Raw genomic sequence first — 17,857 nt, 5'->3', positions numbered from 1 at the left:
GGAGTGTCCAACTCATGTCTACACCTGTGGGCGGCAGCTCGGGGGCCTGGAGGGGCAACCGCAGGGCCCTAGCTGCTCTAGTCACCACATTGAAAAGGTTTACACATGGCAGATAGAATTAATTGTAATACTAAATTTTATTTAACCCAGTACATCCAAAATCAATACATGCATGATCAGTATAAAGGTATCCATGGGACACTTTGCACTCTTGCTTGTACTAACGGAAATCGGTGTGTGCCTCTGCCACTGTGCGGTGGTGGCCCCCAAGGCAGGCAGTGGTCTCAGGGGACAGCCAGGCCCATCAATGCTGCCAGGACAGGCGCCCAGCACTGCCCAGACCCCAGACCCACTGGCTGCCAACCTGAGCCCACACAGCATCCTGCCCTTGGCCGGCCATGGCACAGGGAGCCTGGGGGGAGCCCCAAGAGTGTGATAGGCTGGGGGACAACGAGAAATTGTGGCTACACGTCCCTGTACAGTGTCTGGGCAGGCAGGACCGAGGGGGGCTTGGCTGGGGACACACTTGTCCACGGGAGGGGCAGGCAGATGAGTACCAGCCCCAAGGGGTCCACACAGGGGTCTATACAGGGGGTCCACACAAGGGGTCCACAGAGGGGTGTCCACGCAGGGGGATCCACAGAGGAGGGTTCACACAGGGGATCCACACAGGGGGGTCAACACAGGGGGGTCCACGCAGGGGGACCCACACAGGGGGATCCACAGAAGGAGGTCCACAGAGGGGTTGTCCATGAAGGGGATCCACAGAGGGGACATCCATGCAGGGGGTCCACGAAGGGGGGCCCACAGAGGGGGGGGTCCAAAGAAGGGGGTCCACATATGGGGGTCTCAGAGAGGCATCCACAGAGGGGAGGTCCATGCAGGGGGTCCAGTCAGGGTGTCCATGCAGGGGGGGTCCACACAGGAGGGCTCACAGAGGGGGTCCACGCAGGGGGGTCCACACAGGGGGGTCTATGCAAGGGGTCACACACGGGGGAGGTGTTCACATGCGGGAAGGTGTTAGAGCATGGTGGGGGTCAGCAGGCCAGGGTGTTCAGCAGGGGGGGGGAGGGGTGTTGGTCACACATGGGACAGGACACACAATGGGGAAATACGACAGGCCAGGGGGTTCACACACAGGAATGGGTGCTGCCGGTGCTTCAGCCCTGCCCCTGCAGTGGGGAGGGTCCATCAGCAGCCACCCAGTGTTCCTTCTCCCATGGCACATATCCCAGCCAGGCAAGAACCCCTTACAAGGTTGTGGGGGAAACGGGAGAGCCAGGGGGCTAGGAAGGGCAGCAGTGCCCGGGTATCACAGGGAAAAGAAGGAATTCCCCAAACGAGGAAGATGGAACGTGGCATATGGCCCGCAAGTCGCACGCTAATATGCAGTGATTTATGTGATTTGTTAAAAATGAAAAATCAACTGATTGCATATGTAGAATGGAATGATTTCTAAATGTTGTTAGTTAATTTTTTTTAATTAATAAAAAAATAGAAAAAAAAAAGAATGAAAAATCAAAACCTGTAGTAATTTACACAACGTGTCAACTCGGGGCGCAGAGCAGGAGCTCGAGCCGTGCACCGATTCACCTCCCAATCAATAGAAGACAATTCCTATGATCTGGAGATTCCCTGCAGACCGAGGTGCACATACTAAGAGAGGAGCAGGTGTGGAAGGGACTTGACTGTGTGTGTGCGAGCCTTCAAGTATGCACTGCACCAAGCTGGGAGCTGGCAGGTGCCTGCCCTACAAGCCACACCGCAGGGCTAATTGCCAACCCCTCATGTTCAGCCGAAACGCAATCTACAACTCTTTTTTCTTTTTTTTTTTTTGGCCAGTTTTTCCCAAGGAAATAGGCAAGCATTCTGCTAGGTTAACATGTGCTGTGGCAATTTGGATTTCCTGCAGATAAATCATTCAAAAAGCAGAGAACAGGGAGGTTGCAGAGATGTGTCCTGGAGCTGCCCGTAGGCACAGCTAACAGCTGCAGCATTCATTTTGTCAAGCACCTTTCTGTTTGCAATTCATCTGCATCAGATAATCACTGAGCACGAGGTTCCCTTCATGCATGTAGCTTTCATTTCTAAAGGAGGAAAAGCCTTCTGTGGGAGGAAATACCAGGCTCTTTAATATCAGAATGAGTTAGTGAAGAGCTGAGTGACTTGAACTCCAACAAGGAAGCAGGGACTTTGATTTCTGAGCACTGAAACTGGCAGTACTGGGTGGCAGAGCAGACATCGGACAGTGGGGGCACAGTTGTAAAAACCACTGCCAGCCAGTTTACATCATTACCTTCTCAGTTGAGCTCAGAGCACTTCACAGATGGGTTCTCTGCTGTCCTCCTCATGACTGCAAGATTGGCATGCCCCACATTGCAGATGGAAAGCTGCTGCCCATGGCAGACCCAGGCAAGAGCACAGACAGCACCCAGCACCCAGAATCAGTACCCAGTACCCTCTACTCAGCACCTGGCACCCAGAACCAATACCCAGCACCCAGAACCTGGGACCCAGCACCCAGTACCCAGCACCCATCTGGCACCCAGAACCAAGCACTAAGCACCCTCACCCAGCACCTGGCACCTGGTACCCAGAACCCAGCACCATGCACCCAGCACCAAATCACCATATTTGTGGGCCCTGTGGCAGCTCCAAGGTCAGTTTATTGATGGAAAGACAAAGAGTTGCTTCCCAATATTTCATTGTTCTACTTTTTCAAAAACCCTTACATTAGTCCAGCACAGAACAACCAGGTCTCTGGTTTTGTACAGGTTGCAAACATCACAATGGCCTCTAGCCTGGAGGGTAAAAAGGCCTCTTTGTCATAGCCAAGGCTAAGGCAGGGTCAGGTCAACTTCACTTTCACCCCCACTGTGGGACCCAGCAATCCCAATCAAACCAGCTGCCTGTACTGTCTAGTTTTTTATTATCAACTTGATTCTGTCACCCAGAGCATGTTTCAGAGCTTCCCTGTTCTCCTTCAACCTTTTCTTCATTCTAATATTTCATTAGTTCATTCTTAATAGGAAACATGAAAACTAGGGGAGGAGAGCTGCTTATGAATGCCGACATGCAATGTTTCACCCCATCTTTTCACAAGAAAGAGTGGTCTCTTCATCAGTCCTCTAACCTGCTTTATTAGGACACATAAAAGTAATGGTCACTCAAGAGGGCGTGTCCACCCAGTCTGTCCGTACTTTTTTAGTAAAGTCTAAATTAATTATGTAAGTTATTTTAAAATATACACCATTCTCACCCTGATGTGGCCCATTTTTTAAAACTCATTTGCATTACAGACAAAACTGAGTTGCTTGGGCGGGCCACGGTGGCTCAGTGGCAGAGTTCTCATCTGCTGTGCTGGGTGACTGTGCATGCAAAAAAAAACTGAATTGCTTGAATTTGACATTTACAAATTTAGGGACTGAGACAGCAGCTGAAGTGAGTAGCCCTGAAGCGGCCTGGCCCGGCCGGGCTCAGGTTGCACTGGCGAGTCAGGCATGGCCACAACACTCTTGGTTCTCGTCTCTTATGGGGACAGTGGCCTCGGGCTTGACTTCCCAGTATGGCAGGCTGGAGCCTGTTCACCTGCCCCAAAAGGCCCCATACCATCCTCCCCTTTACACTGAGGCTGCTCACCTCCCCACCCCACTCTGAGCTGAGCCCTGCCCTGCAGTCCCTCCCTCACTCCCCAGTCCTTCCCTCACACATTTCCCCCCAGTCCCTCCCTCACCCCCATCCCTCTCTCAGAGCCATCCCCTGGCTCACCTTTCTGTCTCTGCCTCATTCACTTTCTCTCTCTCTTTTTCTCTTAGGTCTTCCAAGGGCCTTCAGAGCCCAGGAGCCCCCCATCTCTCCACCTCGTTTCTCATCCCTTCCACAGGGACAGCCAAAGACTGTTCAGAGAGCAGACCCTCAGCCGCCTGGCTCTGCTCTTACCCTTGCCTTGGCACCGTGGTTCACACATCCTTCACTCCAGGGCCTCATCTGCCTCCACACATGCTCAGCCTCCCCGCCGACACACAGCTCTGGGGTGGGCCCTGGGAGACTGTGCCCACCTCCAGCACCTGCCCCTGGGCTGGGCCACAGTGAGGGGAAGAGTGGACACAGCCAGCAGACTCAAGGAGCCCTTGGGCCCAGCCCCAGCCCACCTACACATGCCATGAGGCCCTGAGGCCACCCAGGGACCAAGGAGAGGGCCTACATCATGGCCACTGCCATGGATGCTGCCTCGGAGAGGAGCTGGCTTGGGGAGGATGCAGGCGGAGCTGCTACCCATCGTGAGGCAAAGCCACGGGGTCTGAGGCTCCCATGGCCCCCTGCAGCTGTGGCCGAAGTTGCCAAATCACTCTCCACCCTGCCACAGGAGGCAGCCATCAGCTGGGTGGCAGACTAAACCCCAATCCCTAGAGGGGGTCCCAGGCCGCTCAGTGGGCTTCAGCTGTGGCTGAAGCAGTGGTTCCTGGTGCTGCAGGTGAAGAAACATGCAGCCGAGAGGGCCAGACAGAGAAAAGGGGCTGGGACAAACTGGGTCCTCCTGTGACAGGCAGCAGTGTGGGGGCCACGGATAGGCATGGGACAAGCCCGGCCCACAGGGATCCCTTGTAAGAGGGCAGGATAAACATTCCTTATGTCTTCTTATTTGGATTCTGTTACTTGCAGCTGAAAGTCTCCCAAACAGAAAAATCCAGAAGTAGCACAAGCGAGCGTATAAATGCCATGCACATTGCATAAACCAAGGATTTCAAGGAAGGGAGAGATGGGTGTGAAACAGGGTAGTTGGAAATGGCTTCCTGGAGGAGGGCAATCAACCCTAAGAGCTGGAGACCAAGAGAAGCTCAGAGGGGGGCTTGGGGATGGGCAGGGGTTGCACAGGGGAGGCAGGTCCCTGTGTGTAGGGCTGACCTGAGGGTGGTCAGGGAGGGAGGAGCTGGATGCATCCTCGGGTGGCCAACGCCTTCTCCCCAACCCCCACTCCAACCAGCCACCTCTCTCTCCTCTGCTTGTTTGCCTCACAGCCTCATCCCCATCTGAAGCAAACACATGCTTGCTGTGCTCCCTCCTGCAAAGAGAAGGCAGCATGCTACAGGACATGTTTGCTGCTGTGCCGCCAGGGTCTGAAAAGCATGTGTGTGCTCAGTACATGCTATTTAAGGATGGACAGAAGGATGCACGGACAGACAAAGGAAGGAAGGAAGGAAATCCTGGAATGTAGCAAGGGGGGGTCAGAGGGGGCTAAGCACAGACAGGAGTGTGGGGACCTGGAGCCAGGACAGCGGTCTGGCCTCCTGAGACCTTTGAGGACAGTCACCAGCTCTGAGCTAGAGAAGGAGGCAGGCTGGTGTTTTGGTGTTTTATTCTCCAACATATATGTTGCAATAGGCAAAGCTGGAGAAGTTAGAACACACTGAAGAAATATTTTAAATCCATCAGCTCCCAGTGACCCTGTGGAAGATTCAACCTTCTTGTATACCTCTTTTCCTCTGAGCAGACTCAAAAGAAGGGGGGGGCATTGCCTGACTCTGGGGGGCGAGGACCCAGGGAAGTCATGGGAGGTGAGAAGGGAAGAGGGACATCAGCAGGAGAGGGCAGGGAGAGTGGCCGTTTCCTGCCCTGCACTTGAGAATTGAAATGCAGCATCTGGGTACTTTTCTTGCACCCAGCACTCCAGTGATCCCTTTGGCTGCAGCCTGCCTGGCTGTCCCTGCCCCCTGAGCAGGCTCCTACTTGGAAGTTGTAGAAGTTCTCCTACCTCAGAACACCCTAGCAAAAATCCTGCTCTCCATTCTCCAGCCCCCCAAAAGCCATCAGTCTCCCCCTGATTCCCTGCAGTGTTGGTTCCTGACCTCTTCTTTGGGAGACGTCCCACTGTGTGTCTGACATCCCACCCACTGTGTGACCTACCTGCAGCTGAATAACCCACGGTCATTTTCTACCTCCCTTCGCTTGTAGACAGACCCCTCCCATGTGCTATTTACTAAACACATGTCTCAGATGAGATCCAGCATGGGATCGGGGCGCACTCCAACCTCAAATTAGAAATTATAGCTCTATAATAGATGCCCATTGAAGCAGCCATGTCCGCTTCCATCTGTTAAATACTTCAACCTAAATGGAATTTCCACCCACACAGTTTTGCAGAAACATTGAGTTCGGCCAGAAAAGCCATACATCCTTATGCCAAAGCATCTGCCCATCTGGCCTTTCAGGGGATCCACTCTGGGTGGCAGGAAGTTGGGCTAGCAGAACCCCCATTCCTTCATCAACCTTCTCTTTGGTTCCATAATTCTGCAGCACCCAAATAGTTCATTCTTCAAAGTCAAAAAGGACTTTAAGGAGTTATATTATTGCATACTGCCTAGAATGTGCCCAAACTCACCTCCACCCACTTCCTGGAACACCCGCCCACAAATCACCCTGCGCTGTCCACATGCCTGGTGCTGAAACCAGAGGCCAGCAGCACCAGTGAACACCTCCCAGGTCTGGGTCCAAGATGACAAAGGCTGGCACTGATGCCACATGGTCTGGTGGCACTGCTTCCTCCACACCTTCCACTCCTGTGCCCTGCATCCTCCAAGACCCTCAAAAGGCACCCCTGCCCAAGCCAGGTGAGTCTCCTGGAAATCAGCTCCTTCATGGACATAGCCTTCCCCTTGCCCAACTCTCTCTGAACTCCAGCGTCTTCATTCCGAAGAGGTACCATTCCTGTTTAAGCTGGGACCAGGAAAGTGACTCTAGGGCAGTGTCAATGTTGCCAGACAATCAGTGGGTTTGTCCACTGGGACTGAGCCTTGAGCTCTCCCATGCCGTCCACAGCAGGTCCAGAGCCTGACAGTGCACCGTGCTGGGCCTGGGAGTGGCCGCAGCTTTGCCCTTCACTGACCTAGCTCCAAGAAGCTGCAGCACACCTCCCCAGAGCCACTGGCCTCCTGCCAGGGGACTCTGGTGACCAAGTGGCTTCTGCCCAGGAAGCTCCTTTAGGTCCTTAGAGCTGGACTAGGGTGAGGTGAAAGAAGCACCTTTCTTGGTGCAAAGTTTAAGAGGGAACCAAAAACTCAGATATCAAGATGCACACTATTTTAATGCAACATTTGTAAAAATCAAAATTAATACAAAAAATCCGCGATGAAAAAGTATCAATTAGTTTCCAATAAAGACAGGATTGATTTAAATTAAAAACCAAAAAATAAAGGTGATACTTTTTTGTCCCAGGTTCCAACAGGCTCAGCAGGACACTGTTACTCTTACTGGAATAAAAATACAGGTGGAGGGGCTTAACAAGGTAGATGCTACAAAACAGCCAAAATGCACATTTCAGTCATCAGATTCAAAAGAAAAATGTTGGGCTTTGAGAGTAAAATGCACCCTCACATGAGGTTCCTGCTTCAAAGAAGGGGGTGTTCTCTATCCTCAGATGGGAGCCCTGGTCTCGGTGGCTATTACCGGGGTTGTACCTCAGACCCTGGACAGAGAACACGTCTACATGTCAAGGAAGGGCCCACTCAGAATCCACCTCTATTTCCACCTCCAAGGGACACAGGATCCCCGGGGCCTGGCTTCACCCACAGCGAGGGGAGGAGGGGTCTAGAAGTGGAGCTTGGCCTTGGAGAACCTGGACTCACCGTTGGTGGGTCTAGCAGGTCTGAGCACACCATCTGCCTCCACTTAGGAAGATCGGAAAAAGCAAGATCAGCAGACCACATGCACTTCTGCCAGCCAAGTCTGCTTTCAGAACCCAAAGGGACCCTTTCAGAGCCCAGGGTGAGCAGAGGACGGGGTCCTGGGGTACACTGTGCTGCCTGCTGTGATCAAAGCAGGGCTCTGGTGGGGATGTAAGAGTGTGCTGCCACATTTTAGTGGTATCTTACTCAAAGTTGTATTTCTTCCTTTAGCGTCAAAGTGATCAGAGCATTCATAGCCTTATTTCCCATTCAGCCTCCAAATCTGGACTCCGTGTTTCATGCCCAGGGGCTGAGAAGAATTTTGCATGGACAGCTTGCCAGGCGGAGCCCCAGGAGGGGCCATAGACCCTCCGAGCGCCTCACCTTGCTGTGCCTGCCCAGGAGGTTTTTTGAGGTTCTGCAGCTGTTCGTCCTGTCTCCGTGTGTCCACCTTTGACTCAGCAGCTCACCCCGGAACTCATTTTCTGAAGGTTTAAAAAAATACAGCGTCAGAGAAAGAAACCGAGACGGCTGCTGACCAGCTGTGCTGGCTCAAGTGGAGAAAGCAGGAGTATGTGCCAGTTACGCAGTCCACCTTTCTGGAGTCCACCAGAAGGGCAGGCAATGACGGCAGCCCATGTTCTTGGGACCAGAAAACAGCACCCTCTAACTCAGGCACTTTTCCCAGACTCTGAGCGCCTCACCTGCCTCTGCACCCACCCTGCCAGCTCCATGCCCACAAACAGCCTTTTCAACCCCAGGGGGCAGGTGCAAGTCCAGGTGAAGCCTGCCTTGGGCACACTTGGTATTTAAGCTCTCCAAAGTTAAAATTGAGCTCACTGATAAGTAATCATTCACATCACAGCTAGGTCCTTCAGTGCCCCGGAACAGTTCACAGTGCAGACGCACATGCAAAAAAGACTGCTGGGCACTCCTCCCGGGCCCCTGAGGCCACCCGCCGGCCCCAAGCTTGCCCCCCCAGGACCACAGGATGCTTTGTCCTTGTCCTCGGTGTTTTTCCTGCCCCTGTGCCCTGCCTCTCTCCAGGGCAATGCCTCCAGTTAATATTTAATTCCTCACATAAATTCATATGTCTAAGCAGAGGCTGAGCACATCAGCTGGACATGACAAAGAAATGCCTTGTGTACCTAGTCCCTGCACGTCACTCCATGTTTCCATGGCAACCAGCCTTCTACAACTGCGGCATTTCAAAAGAAGGTCATTAAGTAACCAACAATAAAACAGGAAATGAGCATTCCTGCATTCTGCTTCTTCTTGGGGAGCTCTGAGTTCTGCTGAAGACAACCCTGGCACACACATCAGCTTTTTCCTTTGGCGATTTTGATCTGCATCCCCAAGTGCTGTTTTCTCTGGAGCCCGTGGGGGGCACACTGGGAGGGGCTGTCACACAGACACGTGACCCAAGACCCCACAGTGCCCCTCCCTTCTGTGGCCCAGCCCCGAGAGAGCCTTGAAGGAACCAGAGTTCTGCCCTCACTCTAATAAGGGAGCACGCAACCCCCAAGAACTGCAAAGCTCTGTAAAATGGGCCCCGGGCAGGTGGGAGGTGTCTCTGAGTGGGGGCAGGGCACTTCCCCGGGTGATCAGATCTGAACCCACGGAACAGATGCCACAGCAGCTAACGAGAGGAAGGAGCAGAGAGCCCCACCCCACGGGGTGGAGGGATAGTGGAGCGGACTTGGGCGAGTCCAAACATGAGTAAGCAGGAGTCATGCTGGTCACATTGGTGACACGCGGGTGTGCAGTGGCCTCAATGGTGATGGACTGCAGCTAAGGTGTGTCCAGGCCACGGAGCAGCTGGGCTTTGCTTCCTGCACATCCTGTCACAAGCTGGGATGACAGGTGGGGGTTTGCAGGTGCCTGGAGTTAGCAGCTGGGAAGAAACTCATCCATGGCAGGACTGTGGCTGCCCCCAGGAGCGCCTCTCCCACACCTGCTATCGGGTGCAACTGGCAGGTGGGGGCGTCCGGGAAGAAATGCCCGGGACCCTCCCCCCTCCCCAAACTCCTTGGTGCCAGGGCAGCTCTGGCCTCAGCCCCAGGGCCCACATGTGCTGGCCACACACCAGGGCCTGAGAAACGCCCACTGCAGGCAACACTGCCCACAGCCATGCAGCAGCTTCTCTTGGCATGCTTGGCAGCTGTCCTGGCACACAGCACACAGGTAGGATCACGTAGGAGAGCACGACCTGCACCTGATCCACTCCTTCTATGGGAATTTCATGGCAGCAAACTGCAGTTCCGACTAGTGAGCCAGGAACACATGGCGGCCACACCTGGGTCTACACATAGGGAGGACCATCCTGGAGTCATGCTCGGGTCCATGCATGGGGAGGACCATCCCAGGGTCACGCTTGGGCTCACGTGTAGGGAGGATCAGCTGGCGGCCACACTTGGGCTTACACGTAGGGAGGACGATTCCAGGGTCATGCTTGGGCCCATGCATAGGGAGGATCATCTTAGGGTCACGCGTAGGGAGAACTGTCCCAGGGTCATGCGTAGGTGCGACTATCCTGGGGTCCCACTCGAGCCCACGCGTGGGGAGGATGGTCCTGAGGTCAAGTGTAGGGAGGATCGTCTTGGGGGTCACACGTAAGGAAGACGGTCCTGGGTGCACGCATTGGGAGAACCATCCAGGGGTCACGCATAGGAACGACCATCCTGAGCCCACATGTTGGAAGGACCATCCCAGGGTCATGAGTAGGGACGACTGTCCTGGGGTCACGCATAGGGATGAATTTCTTGGGGTCACACGTAAGGAGGATTGTCCTGGGGCCATGCACAGGGAGGACCATCCTAGGTCCACAGTCGGGTCCACACATTGGACTGTCTTGGACTGTCAGCAGCTATCATTCTTCACTGTTCCCGAGATCCCTGGCAGCTCATGGGGCGCCAGACACTGAGCCTCACCCCTCCGGCCCAGCCCACTGGCCGCACAGAGGAGCCCTGGCCTCATGAGCCAGCCATGAAGTGAGCCAGCCGACCACTCCCAGCTGGTACGGCAGGCACAGGACACTCAGTCCACACAGAGCTCAGGTCACCCCTGGAGTCAGGCCGCTGCAGAGGCCCTGAGGGGAGAGCTGTATGTGCCTGGGCTACCTAGAGCCCTTGCTGGGAGTGAGGGTCCTCCATGGGCTCTGGCATTCCACAACACAAGACTGTGCTATGGTGGGCTACATCCCCCTCCTCAAATAAAAAGCAAATGTCAGCAAGGCTAAGAAGGGCCAGGAGGGGTGATGGAAAAGCAAACGCTCCCAGAGTAGCCTTGGAGTTTGCATCTCTGGTGACCAAGGCTGGCTTTGAGGCCAGAGGCTGTTAGTAGCCCCCCACTCCCAGCATGGGAAAGGAGGGCAGTCGTCGTGGGAGTGGTCACCTCTCAGCTTTCCCGTGCCCTCACAGTCAGTTGGGGTGTCTCCCTGCCATCTCCATGGAACAGGAAGCTGTCCTCTCCCTGTCCCAGCCCCAACAGGAGGTGTGGTCTCTCTCGGCTGAGCCACCCCTCTCTGGACCGGGTACCTCACTCCTTCCAATACTTGGTACAGATGCTGGTGGACAGTTGGGTAGTGAGCTCTTTTGGTGGGAGCCAATGAAGTGTGTGTGTGCACGTGTGCATTTGCACTATGTGTGCATGTGTGTGTGCACGTGGCTGTGCTGCATGTGTACGTGCATGGTCGTTCTCTGGTTCATATGTGTGCATGTGTGTGCACTGTGCGTGTGCTGCATGTGCACATGCATGACCATTCTCTGGTCAAGTGTTGTCCATCATGGTCCATGGCACAGTCACTGCCTCCACTGACCATGAGCTCCTTGGAGACAAAGCTCATGGATCATTCATGTATCATCACCACCGAAGTCCAGCCTAAGGCCAGGCCTGTCATGCTACCCAGTAGCTCTTTGTTGATGAATGAATGAATGAATGAATGAATGAAAAGATACCAAGTTGTGGTCATACCAGTCCAAACCATCATCTCCAGGCCTTAGATTTGTGTGTTGCACTTGGAACAATGGAAAGGAGAGGTGCGGCTCCCTCAAAGGATGTACTGGAATTTTTAGGAGGGATATGTGTGACAACAGGCTGCAAATCAAAATTATCAACACACTCCCTTAAGTTGGGAAATAGTTGATACAATGTGAGCATCACAGAGAGACATGGGTATGGAAAGAGCTACCACCGATCCCACCCCAGAGAGGCACATTTACATTGTGCCTTGAGTGAGGCAGAGCACTGTGGCCTTGTGTGCACAGTACATGGCAGTGGCTGGAGCATCAAAGGGTTAAGAGGTGTACCCTGATAGAAGCAGAGAGACTGTGCAGAAAGTAGAAAAGTGACTGAAACTTGGGGTGATAGAAATGAGATTCAAACAGACTTAGAGTCTGTTTATGGTCTAACACTACTTAGACGAATGTAATCCCTATCAAACTCCCAACTGCTTTTGCTGCAAAATTCAACAAGCTGATTCTAAAATTTCTAAGGAAATTCAAGGAATTCACAATAGCCAAAAACATTTTAACAAGGAAGAACAAAACTAAAGAACTCACACTGCCTCATCTCAAAACTTGCTACAAAGCTATAGTAGTCAAAACAGTGTGGTGCTAGCATAAGGACAGACATATAAACCAGTGAGTAGAACTAGAGGTCCAAAAATAAAAACACACATCTATGGCCAGTTGATTTTCAACAAAAGCACTAAGACAATTCATGGAGAAAGAATAGGCTTTTCAACAAATGATGTTGGGACAACTGGATATCCACATGGAAAACAATGAAGTTGGACTCCTATCTCACCCCATACCTCAAAATTAACTCACAGTGAACCATAGATCTAACTGTAAGAGCTAAAACTCTTAGAAGAAAACATAGGGGAAAATCTTCCTTTGTGTTAAGCAATGATTTCAAAAGCGCAAGTGATAACAGAAAAAAATGATATATTGAACTTCATCAAAATTTAAAGTTTTTGTACTTCAAACCACACCATCAAGACAGTGAAAGGATGGAGAGAAAATGTTTGGGAATGACATATCTAATAAGGGATTTGTATCCAGAATACAGAATTAAAAACTCTTAGAACTCAATAAGAAGAAAAAAAGTAACACAATTAAAAATGGGCAAAAAAAAAAAAAAAATGGGCAAAGGATTTGAACAGGCATTTCTCCAAAGAAGTTACACAGATGGCCAAAAAACACGTGACAAGGTGTTCAACATCATCAGTCTTTAGCGTAATGTGATTCAAAACCACAGTGAGATACCACTTCACACAACCAGGATGGACATTAAGAAAAAAAAACAAAAACAATAAGCAGACAATAACAAGTATCAGTTGGGACGTGGAAAAATTGGACTTCTAATAAACTGTGGGTAGAAAAGTAAAATGGCTCAAGCACTTTGGATGCCAATTTAAACAGTTCTTTAAAATTTAAACATAGAGTTATTGTATGACCCAAAACATCCATTCATAGATGCATATCAAGAAAAATGAAAACACATGTCCCCACACAGACTTGTGCACAACTGTGCACAGCAGCTTTATTCATACTAGCTAAAAAGTGAAAACAACCCAAATGTTCAACAACTGATAAGTGGATAAATAAAATGTGTTCTATCTGTACAACGGAACATTATTCAGCTTTAAGAAGGAATGAAGTTCTGATACATGCCACAACACAGATGAACCCTGCGACATGATGCTAAAAAAACGAAGCCAGAAACAAAAAGCCATATATTGTGTAATTCCATTTATATGAAATGTCCATAATAGGCAAATCCGTCGAGACAGAGAGTAGATTAGTAGCTGCCTAAGGCTTGGGGCGGGGGTGGGCAATGTACCGACGGAGAATGACCACTTTCAGTTATGGGGCTTCTTCCTGGTGTGACAAAAATGTGCGAAAGTTAAATTGTCATGATAAAAGCACAATAAATAAATTAAAAACCGCCAAACTGTGCACTTCAAATGGGGGAATGTTACAATGTGTAAATTATATCCCTAAAAAGCTGTCTTTAAAAAGAACTCAACAGCACATGTGGGGGCGCCCACATGGTCACAATCTCAGGGGTGCTGGCTCCTGCCAGGGCAACTAGGGAGACCTCTAGCCTCAGCTCTGGCCACCGATGGGAAGGCCAGCCAGGCCCAGAGTGACCTGAGTGCGGCCGCAGCACCAACACCAGGGCCGTCCACTAGAAGTCTCGGTGTGCTTGGTGCAGCCGTGGGGAACCGCCTGGCAGATGCTCCCCTCTGGAAATCATTTCCTGCCTCGAGGAAAGGCCCCCACCCTGAAGGCACACAGTGGCCAGGGTTTGCTGTGTCCACTGCCCCCATAGCTGGCCAGATTGAAGAGAACACCCAGCAGGGAGGGAGAAAGGTTAGGCCAGAAACATTGGAAAGCCCCCGTGCACCCAGCCCATGGGCCCCAGCAGCCAAGTGGGGAGGCCCTGGGCAAAGGCCCTTGGCGCCCAGAAGTCCACCATCCTGACCAGCCTTGGCCCAGGGAGCTCTGGGACAGCAGGAGCCTGCACCGGATGAGTGGACAGACGTTTGGGGATGCACAGCCCACTCCCTGCATAGAAGATGGCCTGGAGGGGAGGGGCAAAGCCAGGACCAGGGGACTGGATGGAGCTGGGGAGGTGACAGGAGAGTGGATTTGGAGCATGGGACACCGCTGTCTGACTTCCCAATCTGGAAGTAAAACATGAACCAAATTGAAAAATACAATAGAAGAGGTGGGAGACAGAAGTGAAGAAATCTTCTCAAAAAGTGAGCAAAAAGATAAAGAGACAGAAAATAAGGAGAAAAAACTGAGAAAAGGGGAGGACCTGACATCAATTTGGGAGTTCCAGAGAGAATCAAGAAAATTGGAGAGAAGGAATATAATCAAATAATATAAAATTATTTTTCAGGACTAAAGGAAATTTTTTTCTTACACAAAAGGCCCACGAAGTGCACACACAGAGGAAGCAGCCTGCCCTGCATTCAAGCCAACCATTGCAGGGATGCTTCTCACAGCGTCCAGGGGACAGGCCCGGCACGGCCTGTGGTTCCCCAGCACAAGGGGTGAGCACTCGATTCCAGTCCAGCCTGAGGACCACCGCGTCCGGCTGCCCCAGACAGCCCCAAACACGTGGGGACGCAGCCCCGGCCTCTGCAGATGGGGCACCCTGACCCTGCGCTGGGATTCAGGCGGGGATGTCTGTGGGAGGGCGTGTAGGGATGGGGAGGGGGCTCTTGTGCACCAGGGCCGGCAGAGGTCAGCACGCAGTGGGGTGGGGAGCTGGGGCAGGGAGGGTGACCGTGCAGCCACGGCAGCTCCTCGGAGGCACAGGAAGAGGCTTCGTGCAGTTGCATCGGGAGTTGCATTGGCAGTTGCATTGGCAGTTGCATTGGGAAGGGGGAGTTCTGGAGATCCACGTGGAGCAGCACTGGGATCGGTCCCACCACAGTCCTCGTGGTAGAAGAATAAGCACAGATGTGAGCATGTGTGCACACCCACACCCTCGCTGACAGGTCAGGCTCTAGGGTGACCAGGGCGTCTGCAAGGCGACCATGTGGGCCAGCCTGGGGACTCCATCGCACCAGGGATCCCTCGAGCCTCAGAGGAGATGCTGACCGAGACTGCTGCCCACAGGGATCGTGGATCCAGCCAGCAGCAGGCACAAGCCAACCGACAGTCGAGGCAGAACAGGACAACTCTGCAGTTCCAAGCCCCACATGCTGACCTCGGCCTGCCCGGGACCCCACGCTGGCCACCAACTCGTCAATGGCTCTGGGGTGGTTCTGACCCATCCCTGCAGCTTTTCTGCAAGTTTGCAATCGTTTTCAAACACATTTCTAAGAATAACAGGCAGGCATGGGGAGTGGCTGGTGAGGGCTCTGCAAGATGGGAAGAAGGCACTCAGCCCCCTTCCCGCTCCCTGACACCCCAGGAAAGCCCCTCCCAGCCCAGCCCATTTGCATCCAGCAGTGGGGCAGCAGAGGGGCAGGCCAGACCCCATCCCCTTGCCAGCCTGTAACTGCCCAGAGCCGGAAGGTACACCCACCTCCCACCCTCAGCCTCACTCCAACAATCACCCTCACTCTAACCTCTCACCCCTCACCTCTCACCCCACACCTTCACCTCTCACCCCACACCTTCACCTCTCACCCCTAACCTCTCACCCCACACTCTCATTTCTAGCCTCACCTCTCACCCTTCACCCCCACCCTCACCCTCACCTCTCACCCTAACCTCTCAACTCTTACCCCACACCCTCATCCCTCACCCCTTATCCTCACTACTTACTTTTCACCCCCTGCCTCTCACCCTTCACCTCTCACCCTTTACCTCTCACCCTTCACCCCACACCATAACCACTTTCCTTCCCTCCACACCCTAACTATTCACCTCTCACCCCTTACCTCTCATCCCTCATCTCTCACCCCTCAACTCTCACCCCCACCAATCACCCCCACCTCTCACCCTTCACCTCTCACCCTTCATCCCACACCCTAACCTCTCAACCCTCACTCCACACCCTCACCCTTCACCTTTCGTCTCTCACCCCTATCCTCACCTCTCACCTCTCACCTCACCCTTCCCTCTTGCCCCAACCCCTGCCACTGGGCACAGTGCAACCCCCTCTCTCCAGCGAGGGCCCCCCTATGGAAGGACTTTGGTAGGAATAACAAGCAGGGCCAAGAGGGAAATGAGGGCACGTTTTGCTCTTTTTCAGCTGGAATTTAGAGAAAAGTAAAATGAAGACCTGCTGAGTGGAGCAGACCTGCTTTTGCTGAGTTTAGGTGAAAATGAGAGGAGCGGGTGGCAGGGTGGGGGGAGCGTCCACAGTGCTGCACTCTGCGCGTTTCTCTCATTATTTGGAGCCCAGCCCTGCCATATCCCTGATCGAAGCTCGCTGCTGAGAAAATGATAGAGATGGAACTTCCCCGTCACCCTCTTTCCTTTCATTTATATGCAAATAGTGACCTTTCACCCAGCCTGTCTCAAAGAAGTGTTTCCTTAAACATGCAAATAGCATGTTGCAGGCGGCTGCTGGGGCTGAGGCTTTTTTATATTATTATTATTATTCCTTTTAACCTCACCAACACTGCAAAAACAATGGCTAAACTGCTCGCAGTAATAACGACTTTCCAAACTGAATCGCAGGTCCCAGCGGCACCTGTCACGGGGGCACAATCTGGGGGTGCCCGAGAACCCCCTGCAGAGGGCAACAGGACAGGCGGGGGCTGCAGGCGGGGCCGGAGAGAGCGGGTGCACCCCACACCCTGCTTAAGGCTCACTGCAGCGCCCTCTGCTTCCCTACCACATCCCTGAGAGCATGGCTTTTCACAATGCACCGCCAGGCCTCCCTGCAGCTGCCTGGATGCTCGTCCCCTGTTCCCTGGCTGCCTGTCCATCTGTCCCCTATCCACCTGGCCCCTGGCCCCTGGCTGCCTGTCCACCTGTCTCCTATCCACCTGTCCACCTGTCCCCCGGCCACCTGTTGGCTGGTGCACCCCGAAACTGGCTGGGGCCTGGACAAACCAGGCAACAGTTCTGAGGGGTAAGGGGAGTGGGAGGCGGCCCTGGTGGCTTCAAACAACCTTTGGAGATGCACCTGCAGGACTAGATCCAGCCAAAGCCAGTGAAGGGACAGGGCAGGCGCCCTCTGCCCTGGCCCAGTACTCGTGGGCTGCTGACAACACCCCAGTCCTTCCAACCCAGGAGCCAAAGCCAAATAGAGGCAGAGCAGGCAGAAGAGCAGCCCAAGAGGAGCCCCAAGGACAAGCGTCTGGAGGGGCAGCAGGTGGGGGTGGCCACTGTCTGTCCCCACAACACCCACACCCTACCACTGTCCCTTATAGGCCCAGAGACTTGGGGAGAGAGGGGTAACAAAGATCAGAGGCACACGTCTCCTTGTCAGGGTACCCATTCTGAGCACCAAACCCGAACTGAATTTTGGGGAGCAGCAGAGGGTTCAGTGACCTGGGCAGCGAGCGGGGCGCCCACAGGAGGGGCTAGAAGCGCTGGGCGGGGCCCAGCCACGACAGCAGGCCATAGCCCTTGGGTAAGCCCCTGTAGGACTCCGGACTAGCAATCGGATTCGGATTCGGAGGTGAGGGGGGCGTGGGCCGAGGAGTCATGGGGTTCAGCCGCTGACCGTGCACTCCATGGGGGCAGGTGGACAAGGTCTCTGGACACCACCCAGAA

At 53.3% G+C, this 17,857-nt stretch overlaps 1 protein-coding gene across 1 annotated transcript in view; it reads right to left on the bottom strand.

Annotated features, from left to right (window-relative positions):
- MYT1 (myelin transcription factor 1) overlaps window positions 1-17,857 on the bottom strand; it is a 142,772-nt gene that overhangs the window by 120,038 nt on the left and 4,877 nt on the right. The window contains exon 2 of the mRNA XM_077157179.1: window positions 8,046-8,146. The gene's annotated coding sequence lies outside the window, so the exon portion shown is untranslated. The remainder of the gene's footprint in view (window positions 1-8,045; window positions 8,147-17,857) is intronic.

Source organism: Tamandua tetradactyla, chromosome 1, assembly GCF_023851605.1.
Source record: "Tamandua tetradactyla isolate mTamTet1 chromosome 1, mTamTet1.pri, whole genome shotgun sequence".
In the NCBI taxonomy this organism is placed as follows: domain Eukaryota; kingdom Metazoa; phylum Chordata; class Mammalia; order Pilosa; family Myrmecophagidae; genus Tamandua; species Tamandua tetradactyla.
The sequence above is the reverse complement of the archived record's forward strand: the minus strand, read 5'-3'. Positions and strand labels throughout refer to the sequence as shown.